The following is an 11364-nucleotide window of genomic DNA, read 5'->3' on the forward strand; positions in this document are numbered from 1 at the left end:
AATATATAAAGACATGATACCTATTCAGTTAAACCAGACTAAAAAATATAGTAACAACCATTTAGTAACACTTGGGATATATCCATTAAAACTTGAATAAATCCATATAAGCAGCAAATTTACTCAAATAAATATCTAAAGATTTAATATATCTAACTAGCTAGAAAAGAGAAGCATCAGATCCAAAAGCTTGCTCTAACAATGTATTTTAATATTTTCCAAACATTAGGAACCAGTCTTCTTACAGAAAAATAAATAAGGAAATATTAATTCCAAAATAATATAAACCACATTGTTTAAACCAAAGTTTTGTGATTGTAAAAAACTACTCTAGTAAAAAACTACCATCCTAGAGGAGGAAGAAGCCTTGCAATTCTGTCTTCTTCAGGATTATGAACCTAGAACCCCTGGAAAAACATCTAGCCACCAAGAAGAGCAGGACCCACCCAATGAAGACATGGCTAAGAGGCTGGTGCCATCTGTGGTACTTGGCTTTTTCAGTCATGTTCACGTGGCACCAAGCCTGCTAGAGACAAATGGGGCTCACCTGTCTAAAGGGGGAAAAGCATTCTAGCTCATGAGTTGACAGGGCTGATGAAGAGGGCTTTAAACTAGGTTTGAAGGGGGAAGGGGATAAGACCAGGCTGCTAGAGATGAACCTGGGGCATCATGCCAGTGTTGGGGGAGAAATTGATAGGTGAAGTGCATCCACACCAGTGCACACAGCATGGGAAAGAAACAGGAGGAGCAGGAAGCCACTGTGCAGCAGAAAATCTGTGACAGTCTCCATCAGGGAAACATGGGGGTATGACTGACATGACTGGAGTGAGGGTAAAATTGAGTGCCTGTGGCTAAGGATCAGGGGGAAGTCCAACCAGGCAGATCTCCCAGTGGGAGTCTGTTACAGACCACCCAGCCAGCATGAAGAGGCAGATGAAGAGTTCTGTAAGCTGACATTTCACTAAATGGGAACACCACACAGCAGAGAGGAAGCATTCTGGAGTGTGTGGAAGAGAACTTCCTGACACAGCTGATGACAAAACTTACCAGGGGCACTAGGAGGACTTTGTTTTCTGCGCAAAAAATTGAACTTAAATTCTTTAATCATTGAGATACAGGTTAATAAATCACTATAACTTTGAGCTCAAAGTCTTCAGACCTGGAAAAACATGAATCTTCTGCTGCATAACACCAAAAGTATCTAAATATTACTGCTGTCTTAGATCTTTTTGTATTAAATTACTTTTGGTGATGTATAAAAAAACCCTCTTCAGAACAAAAAAAAAATTAGATTGCAGGCCTGCTGTGTATATGCAATTATGAATAGAGAATATATATGTTATTATACAATGTTAATTAAAGGATTTATGATCACTCACTCTCTCTACCATCATCTTCCTATGTGGCCTTTCCTAAACCAATTAATGTCACTGAACTTTAGCTGAATTGTAGGATGCATATCTCACAAAGCAGCAGTGAAGTTAAAGGCATTACAGATTTGGAGGTCACTAGATAAGATTAGGCAAGTAATTTACATACAAAAATAAGGAAAGAACCCTCTCTTGTAGCATGATGACCTCCTGTTGTCACATCTTACAATATCTACTTGATACTATGATGCTGAGGTATCCCTGGATGTTTTGGCATTAAGAATATAGATTGGTCTTTGACAGCAAAAGAATTAATACAGATTTTAGTTTGTTTACATTTTTTCAGTTAAATATCTCATTTTCACTGAATTGTGTTTTCATTTAAGAGAAACAATGAGGAGATGTGAAATAAATGGGTTCCTCTGTAGAACTGAACAGAAATTAACCACAAGAAAAAGAATTTGTGAACCATCTGCCCTTCTATGTAGTTGAAATCCTCTCAAGAAAAAATATCACAGATTAATGAGAGAAATGAGAATTTATCCCAAATTTGAATTCTTATGTATTAAAAGTTCAGGAGAAGAAACTACCAAAAGGAAAAGAACAAACAAACTAACAAAAAAACAGCTATGAAAACTAAGGTAGAAGAGGATTTCAGATATTAAAATCCATTTTTAATAATATATCATTACTTTTATAGATGAGTTCTCTTCCATAATGTAGCACCTCAGAAAAATAACTACTGCTCCATGCTCTTACATCAACATGTGAAAGAGTATATTTAATAACTTCAAAAATACTAAATATACAGAAATCAGAGAAAATAATTTAAAAAAAACAGGAAACATTGCCAATTACACTAAGATGAAAGTTTCTTTCTTCTGCCATGAAAAACATGGCAGAAAAGTCTCTGTCACACTCTAAGTAAGGGATGACAAAGAAGTCAGTTTCAAAAGAGAAAAGCAACATCATTAAAAAGATCAAAACCAGGTATTAAAATTAAAAAACAGTCAGTGGTTTTCAGATAGACCTTGTATTGGCTGTATAATTGCAGTAGTCATGTATGCAGATATTAGCCTGAAAGTCTGCTTTTGAGGCTTAATGGAAACTCATTTCAAGGGTTCAGCTCTGCATGACTAGCTTGTCATAAGGAAAAGCAACCAAAGACAATTGGATGTGATACTGACTCCATCATTGCCTTGTATGCTGATGGTTACAGGTACTGCATCCCTTATGGCCTCTAGCTTAGTTTCCTTTAGTTTGGGAACATTCTTGATTGGAATTGGAGGGGAGAGGAAGGGCGTGTGGGTAACTGTATGCATAGAGACAGCTGCTAAATTCAGTATTTTAATATAGTCAGGAATAAGACTGTGTTTATCTTAGGCAATTAAACATGAGGGCATGTATCACATTCTATGTGGAAAAAAGAATTCTTATGGATATGCAAAACTGAGGGCAAAATAAGACCGCAATAACTGTTAAAGCCCTGCACAGGAAAGCCATACAGTTGTGGAGTATCTCAGGGTTAATGATTGTAAGTTCAAAATGCATTTGAGAAGAAGAAAATGAAGGTATTCTACAGAATAAAATATGTTCTTTGTCAATGACTTATACAGAACACTGGGCTTACAGAAAAAGCATTGGTCCAGATAAATAACTTCTTTATTTATGTCAAGAATTTTTAAAATGCTACATTTAATTTTAATATCATGATGAGAACTATTTCTCCTTCGTGATAGGCCTCATTACACTACACTGAGTATAGTGTTTGCCTTATTTAACAATTTTTATCAATCATTTAACAATGGATAATGCACTCAATGTCGATAGAAATACAAGCAACAAAGGCACAAGGGTACAATCGACTAGGAAAAACAATTTCTGTCTTAGGGCATGGCAATACTATTGCAGTGAAATAAGAAAAATGTTGCCATTAAATGAAATATCTCAGGATGGTAAGAAGAATCTTATTGGATTCTAATTTTTATTTTATGAAAATTCTTAATCTTTATGACCTTTGTTTTGCACTAATTTATGCTTTCTATTCTAAGGAAATGTGGGTGTGGCTAACATTTCTGTTCATAAATAAGCCAGTCAGTTTATGAGAACCTGCATGCATCTTAGTTGAGAAGAATTGAAGGTATAATATAATTTATATTCATATCTCAACAAGATTCTCTAAACTCAAAACTTCAAACTGATTAATTCAATACCACACCTAATGATACATCTAAAATTCTTCAATTTCTCCAGCATGTATATAAAAATATTAATTATTTCTATATATAGGCTCTAATAATGATGAGTAATTTACTCATATGCTTCTTCATTTTGTTTAAAGAAATAATAAGTTCAAATTTCTTTTTTTGTCTAAAAGACAACTATAATAAGCATAAAAATAAGCATAAAGATTTCAATGACACCACTCTGCTCTTGCTGCAAGTTTGCTGAGGCCATCAATGCCTCATCAATGATGGCTGAGGCCATCAATGAGTTGCGATGCCTGTCAATCTGCTAAGGTGTTCATCAAATTGTTTTTCTAGAGCTTCTTTAGCCTTGAAAAGTCAAATTCTAAAGATACCATCAATCTTTTAAATTGATGAGCTCCAAAAATTCTGGATTGTGCTTATCTCAACAACAAAAAAACACACAATGACTTGTCTGTTAAGCAGTTATGATTCCGTATGAATAATAAAAAAATTATATAAATATTCAGCAGTGATCTACCCTGGCAAATGGAATATTTTTGTTTTCCATTAGCCCTTTTAAACTAATTAATGAATTAATGAGTGAAAAGAAGCAATATCAGACCTCAGTAGACTGAAGTGAGGTCACTCCGGTGCCATTTTCAATTAATGTTAGCATTTCATATGCATTACATACTATTGAATGATGACTCTTTGTGCTCTGAGACTATTTCATAGCAGAAACAAGGAACCAAGGGCTTGGTGCTGGCCTGGTTCAATTCTTTGTTCTTCCACTGACTCACCTTGTCTCCTTGAATAAGCCACCAAAGGTGCCAGCTACTTGGAGTGCACCTACTTGGAGGAATGATATGGGGTGGGGCATAATTAAATAAAAGCATTAAACACCAGCATTTAACTTATGAAAGCAATAATAGGAGGACAAATCAAGTTATTATCATTTTTCAGTCTGCCCATAAAGCGACCACCACATTTGGGGGCCTGTAGATGTTTCTGTTTTTAACGGCACTACTGGCAGCCAACACTACTAGCATGCAACGTGGAAGAACTACTAGAGAATAAAATGGTTTGTGTAGCTAAGCAATAAGAGAGGTTTCTCTGTGGCAATTTTTCAAAACGTTGCATGGGGTTTAACTGTGTGACTCCTATTGACTCAAATGGGAGTCATGCAGCTAAAAAAGCATACAACACTTTGGAAATGTATGCCTAAGTGTTTTGTCAATAATCATATGTAAGTAATAAAATGGGATTAATTTTTTTCTGTTCAATACATATAAACATTATGTTTATATCAGCATAATTACTGACTTTCTGTAGCTTGATAGCTAGTCTTTAGTCATACTATAATTGGCATCCTGATCACATAATGTCATTTTAATGTGTTCTTCAGAACACACATTACATTATTAGATTCTTGCTGTGAAAGAAGTGTAGAACAACTATATCATAAAAAACTACAACAATGCTAACGCAAAAAATCATTCCCTATTCAAAATGCAATATAGATCAGTGTCTGAGTAATAATTTTCTATAAACATTTCCAAATTGTGAACACAGCTAATTTCTGGGGGGAAAAAATAAATTTACTGCATACTGCCTATACATTGAGAAAAAGAACATATGGAAAGGCCTTGAAAGGATTGTTTCAGGGAGTCAGAAGGGAAGGAAACTGTTCCCTCAGTAATTGATATCTTATGAAACATTTTCATAGCAAAAAAGTCTTCTGTATTCTGATTGGATAGTAGAAGCCGACTAATTGAAAAAAAACAGGTTTTGTGGTATATTTCATTAGCTGTAGTTTTTATTCACACCTCTGTTAACTGGCTGGTGTCCTTATCCTTCAGCAATTTTGAGAGAATGGACAAGCCATTTTACAAATCCCAGTTCTGGGATTTGTAAAATGGATTATTCTTTCCATGGTTATTGAGGAATAATTGTTCCTCAATACTCAGGTTGCTATTTCTCATTGATCGCAAAGCAAATCCTGAGCTTATTCTGACTCTCGAGCTATTAAAGATAACTTACAAAAAAAAAAAAAACACCAACCACACAAAAAAAAACAAACAAACAAAACAGAAAAAAAAAAGAAAAAAAAAACACCCCAAAACTATTGTACTGATGAATTCATTACATGTAAAGAATTTTTGAGAAGAACAGGATTAAAAGAGACTGAGAGAGGCTAGAGCTTTTTGTGGTATTTAAAGTAGACACATGAAGGAAATGCTAGGAAGATACCAGGTCAAAGAATATTTGCAGGGGCTGACTACAACTGTTATGAGAGGAGAGTATAAACTATTTCACTGTCTAATAATACCAGGTATGGAGTGATTACAATACTTTAAGATATTATCACAAAGTATACATAGCTTTCTTTTATTTAGCCTATTATGTAGTTTTGTAAGCAGAAAATATGAATTCTGGAATAATCATGGTAAGAGATTTTTTAGAAATGGGAAGTCAGAAGAGGAATTATGAACTTAACCACAAAGTTCTGCAGTATGTGTTAGCCTTGACCTGCCATCATAATCCGCTTCTGCTGAAGAGAAGCTGCCAATTGTGTTGTTATGTGGTGATTTTACCGGGTAGACAAACACCTAGAAAATACAAGATCATCACAAGAAGATTGTTGTGTTGAAAAGGCTTGATAGTTTATGTTGCATTTCTTGGGAATTCAGAACATAATGTCTCACCACTGTGTAAAAACAACATTCTGAGGAATAATTGAAAGTATACGCTTGACCATATTTGCACTACATTGGGTGGACTATTATAATTTATGAATCCTGCAGTTGTCTGAAAGATAACAGATGTTTGTCTGAGTACAAAATATCAGGAATTGTGTTTTTACTTCCTAGAGAGAAAAAAAAATAAAAAGAGATTGCAAAAGCCTTAAGGGCTGCAGTAAGAAACATTACATTAACAAAGATGGTCACAAATTTTTGGTGTGGTTTATAAGATTTGCTTATATTTTAATTCTCAAGTAATTGAAAACCTTATGAAGTTCAACAAGTATAAGGTCTTGTATGTGGGAAAACATAATCCAGGAGTACAGCACTGGCTGAGATTTACCTGGCTGGAGAGCAGCACTGCGAAAAGGGACCTCGGAGTGCAGGAGGACAACAATTGCTCACTCAATAGAGTGAGCAGTGTGTTGCTGCTGTGGCAAAGAAGTCAAGAGAATGCTGGCCTGCAAAATAACAATGCAAACATATATGAAACAACAAGGACTCCTAGAATCATATTGTATATCATGTTGATAAAATGGAAGATGGATTTGCTGAAAGTTAGCCACATCAGCTGTAGATTCATTTGCTTCCTTCCTGGAATATCTGCGCTGCTGTCAGTGACTGCTGCCCTTGAAGACCCACCTGGGTTTGACTGACACCTCTTCAAGTAGGTATGTCAACAGGCAGCTATGGTCACACGGAACTTGCTTTAACCATCTGATTACTTCATTTGCTCCTCCAGCAGCTTCTGCAACCCACATTCAGCTCCTTGTTGCTAAAAATATCCTGCCACTGTGACTTTTGCTGTCGAGTGTGAAGCTTCTGCAGCATATTCTAAGTAAACTACAATCACAGAAGAACCAGTAGAGTGCTTATGAAAACAGATTAACCAGAAAGTGTCTGAGAGTGTATTCAGATACTACAGACCAGCACAGAAGAGAGCAATTGCAATGCAAATTATCATAAAACACCTGACTTGAAGAGGCTTCAGAGGTTTGCTATGGATTAGATTGGTGCATAATCATTTCAGGTAACATTTAATACAAGTCAATGTATGCACTCAGTATTAAACTCCCTACAGGTATAAGCAAGTGTGACTTCAACTGAGTGGTTCCTGCTTGTACCAAATTTGCTAAATTCAGAATGACTTTCAGCAGGTGCAGTTTATGGTCCTCCAGATGATATCTCTCTCACTACTGCACAAAAATAAAAACAAATACAAGGACAGACTGTGTTATGATGACCACACTATACAGTTAGTCGATATTAGTACAGTTACATTTCTTTGTAACCTGGTTTTCTAAGGATTCTGGTAGCCCAGTCCTGATAAAGGAATTTTCCACTCCTTCCTGCCCTACCCTAGTCCTCTCTTGCAGACTGTTTCCTGACTGCTGGCAGTAGCTGCATTAGTAGCATATCCATGCTTCAGCCCACAGTCCAATACCATAATAGATCCATTTTCAAAAATATCTTAAATTTGGCAGATAGTGAAAACAGCTCCTGAAACATGGACAGGCTTTCCATTCCACACCCCCAGTATGGAAGAAGGAATCCCCAGCAAAGGATTGGGACAAAGAGTGTCATCTACAGTACTATAATGTCTGCATTGCACTCTTTAGATAAGGAATACCCTAGGCCATATGGAAACAGAGGCAGCAGAACTGTTGCATCCTAAATCTTTGTCTTTACTAGAGAAAGAAACTGCCTTCTGAACTTAAAAGAAGGAAAAATGGTAGGAGAAAATAGAAAAAAAAAAGGAATGAAAAAGCAGTCTAACATCATCTAGTTAACTTAGGGGGAAAAAAGAGAAGGAACTTCCTCCAACTGTCTCCTAGTTCACTATGAGCATCAGCCATTTTTTAGCATGACAAAATAAACACTCATTTCTGACATAGAAAATGCAGTGTGAAATTTCATCAAATATAATTGTATATTTATGATCCATGAAAACAAATACATGAGAGGATGAGGTCTAATTCAAGAGAACCACAAACAACTTGTATTTCATTGTCAGGCCATGTATTTAAATACAAAGAGCTGTCCCACACAACACACCATTTTGTAAAACTAAAAATCCATGAATGAGAAAGAAGCTGGTTTGTTTGGGTCAAAGCCCATTGAAACAGTGCCACCAGCCTGCTACCCAAAGGGAGCCTGGGGCCATTTGAATGGTGGCCTGTGCCTTTCAAACCAATTTTTTTCCCAATGGCTTAATTTCATTCCTGAAAGCCAGAGAAGCACTAAAACGGAATGAGAGCTATGCCCAGCTGTCAGCGCCTGTCCTTCCTCCATCCATTAGCACTCCCTAATCTGAAAAATTCACCAGCCCTATAGGTTCCCACACCACACACCAGTTATGCTGATTAGAAAATTCACGCTTCAGTATTAGTGCTGATTAAAAAGGTTTCCCTGTGCTGTATGCAGATGTTGAATATTCATCAACAGTGTCTGGTTTAAGAAATGATAAATAGCATAGGAAATAATTTTATAACTACATCAAAAACTTATTTGTAGTGTTCAGCAATGTCCCCCTACAGCCTAGTTTATAAACAAATTATCTGAATTATTAATTTATCATGCAGGGACTGAAAAAAGAAAAAAAAATCCCAGTGGGTTATTACAGTCCTTCACAGGAAATGAATATCTCCTGGCACTAATGACATCATCAATAACAAGAAGTTTATTTCCAAAGAACTCAACTCAAAATTTAATTAACTGTATATGATATTTTCAAATTAAATATGAGTTAAGGGGTTCAGTACTTGGACTAATGTAACAGTTCTAGAGTAAATTTATTTTTAGTAGATTAACAACAACAACAAAAGCTATAATAAAAGACCTTTTGAACTCTAAAATAAATATACAATTTAATGGAAATATTCATTTTGTCTGTTGACAGTATGGAAATTATTTGCTTCTGTTTCAAACTCCCATTTGTTTAAAGGACTCAACAAGAACTTTTGTAGATAGGAAATGTAGCACAGGCCAGTGATGCTGGAATTGTGAAAAGGAAATCTTACCAATGGAATTCCCATTTTCCTATACTTTTGGTATTTTTTATCTTTCTGGATGACAACAGCATAAAAAGTAAAGAGAGAGTAATCTACACCACACCATTTTGAAGTCTTCTTTGAAATAACAAATCAGATATCCCACACACATAACAGAGAATGGAAGTACTTGAATCCCTACTCAAATTTCCTGTTTGTTACAAATGACACTTGGCCAACAAAATAAAATGAAAACCTAATCCAAAAAGTTACCTTACAAATGGAGAAATAATGACGTTCATATTTATGGGAACATAGAAAATGTAACTCATGTTGTGCTGGGGAAAAAACAAAGAAAAAAACCCAAAACCAACCATCCAACCGAAATATATAAAAAACCTGCAAGAAAAACCCTAAAGGAGCGACAAGATTGTGGAGATTCCTCAAACTTCAGAGAAAAAAAGAAGGTTATGTTCTATAAACCTGTCTGGTTTAACTATTTTGATATTCACATATATGCGCTATTCAAACAGAATCACTGTCAAGTCCTTTTTCATTATTTCTTTTGGAAGAATTACATTTCTAAAGACAAAGGAACACTTACTGATGCATTGTTAAGGCACTGAACAAATATTGAGCAATTTTTTTTGATGCTGAAGCATCATTCATTTGCAAAAAAGAGGTAATGAATATGCAGACAGATGCCAATATGAAAGGAGTGAAAAGTTATGCACTGTCTTTCTTTTCAAAGGGAAAGAAAAATGTCTTTCTATTGTAAAAACTGCTTTTCCTTTCAGCTACCTTTGACTCAATCTTCTTCCAAGGGAGGCTTTATTGACAGAAGAAGCAGGACACTGATGTTTTGGAAAGTGAGGAGCAAATTGCTTCTCCACAGACCCTTCTTCAGTTTCCCCTGAGAATATACACCTTAAATCACAAAACTGACCAAAGCATCTTGCTTTTCCATGTCCTTATGGCCAGTTTTCTGGTCATGACTTCTATGAAATGGGAAACTATGGACATAAAATCAATTTTCAAGCATTTTCTTAATAGAGGTGGTGATAAAAACAAGAAGCCAGGAAGCAGTGGTAGAAAAATAGCCAATTTTCTTTTATGGTTTGTTGTGAGACCTTGAAAATGGAGTCAGCAATAGCAACTGAAATTTGACATTCAACAGATCTGCAGGGAGGGAAGATGAGAGGGCATGCAATTATGGAGGAAGCTAAATTTTTTCCTAGAACTTAGTAAACTATTTTTTCTTTTTAGAAAACCATCATAACACAGTAACTTTTTTATTGACTGTTGAGGGTAAGAGAGGTTTTATGAGGCTGTTACAAGAAGTCACTACAATTACGTACTGATGTGTAAAAAGAGGAAATTATATATAATCGTAAGCACAGACCAATAGCTGATGTGAAGCCAGGTGATAATTGCTAAATTATATAAATGCAAAGTTATTGTTATTATTATTATTGGTGGTGGTGATGATGATTGGTTCCTTTATTTTCACATATTCCAGAAGCCACTTTGCTGGGCACACTGTACAAAATATAAAAAATGTTTTCTCTGCTAAGAATCAAGTGCTTTAGGTCCCACTGTGTAGTTTTCACTTTTCCAAGTCAAGAATTTATATTAAAAAAAAATCTAGGTGACATCAGAAACACATTAAAATCAGCTAACTGCCAAAGCATTTCTAAATTTTCATTGTATATTTTATATTCCCATAATCCTGTTTATTTCAGTATCCTACAATGGCTTTAGCCATTGTAAACAGAAACTGCCATCAACCTGAGATGCTGCTGTTCATTTCTGCTACATATATAAGTGTGGGAACCTATATTTCACATTCTTGCAATGCTAGCAACAAAGAATAGATTGCCCAGTGAGGCTGTGGAGTCTCTCACACTGGAGATATTCAAGAACCACCTGGACACAATCCTGCGCCCTGTGCTCTGGAATGGCCCTGCTTGAGCAGGGGGCTTGGACCAGATAATCCACTGAGGTGGATTCCTTCCAACCACATCCGGCATGTGAGTTCTGTGATTCTGTGGAAGGATGTTCCACTTTTCCAAAA

At 35.7% G+C, this 11364-nt stretch overlaps 1 long non-coding RNA gene across 1 annotated transcript; it reads right to left on the reverse strand.

Annotated features, from left to right (window-relative positions):
- Positions 1–5820: 5820 nt before the first annotated feature.
- Positions 5821–11335, reverse strand: LOC135301290 (uncharacterized). Its single transcript, XR_010363030.1, has 3 exons — positions 11217–11335; positions 6644–6761; positions 5821–6168 (listed from the first exon to the last, which is right to left on the reverse strand). It is a non-coding gene; the product is annotated as an uncharacterized LOC135301290 (long non-coding RNA).
- Positions 11336–11364: the final 29 nt, after the last annotated feature.

The sequence above is a fragment of the Passer domesticus genome, chromosome 5 (assembly GCF_036417665.1).
Source record: "Passer domesticus isolate bPasDom1 chromosome 5, bPasDom1.hap1, whole genome shotgun sequence".
In the NCBI taxonomy this organism is placed as follows: Eukaryota; Metazoa; Chordata; class Aves; order Passeriformes; family Passeridae; genus Passer; species Passer domesticus.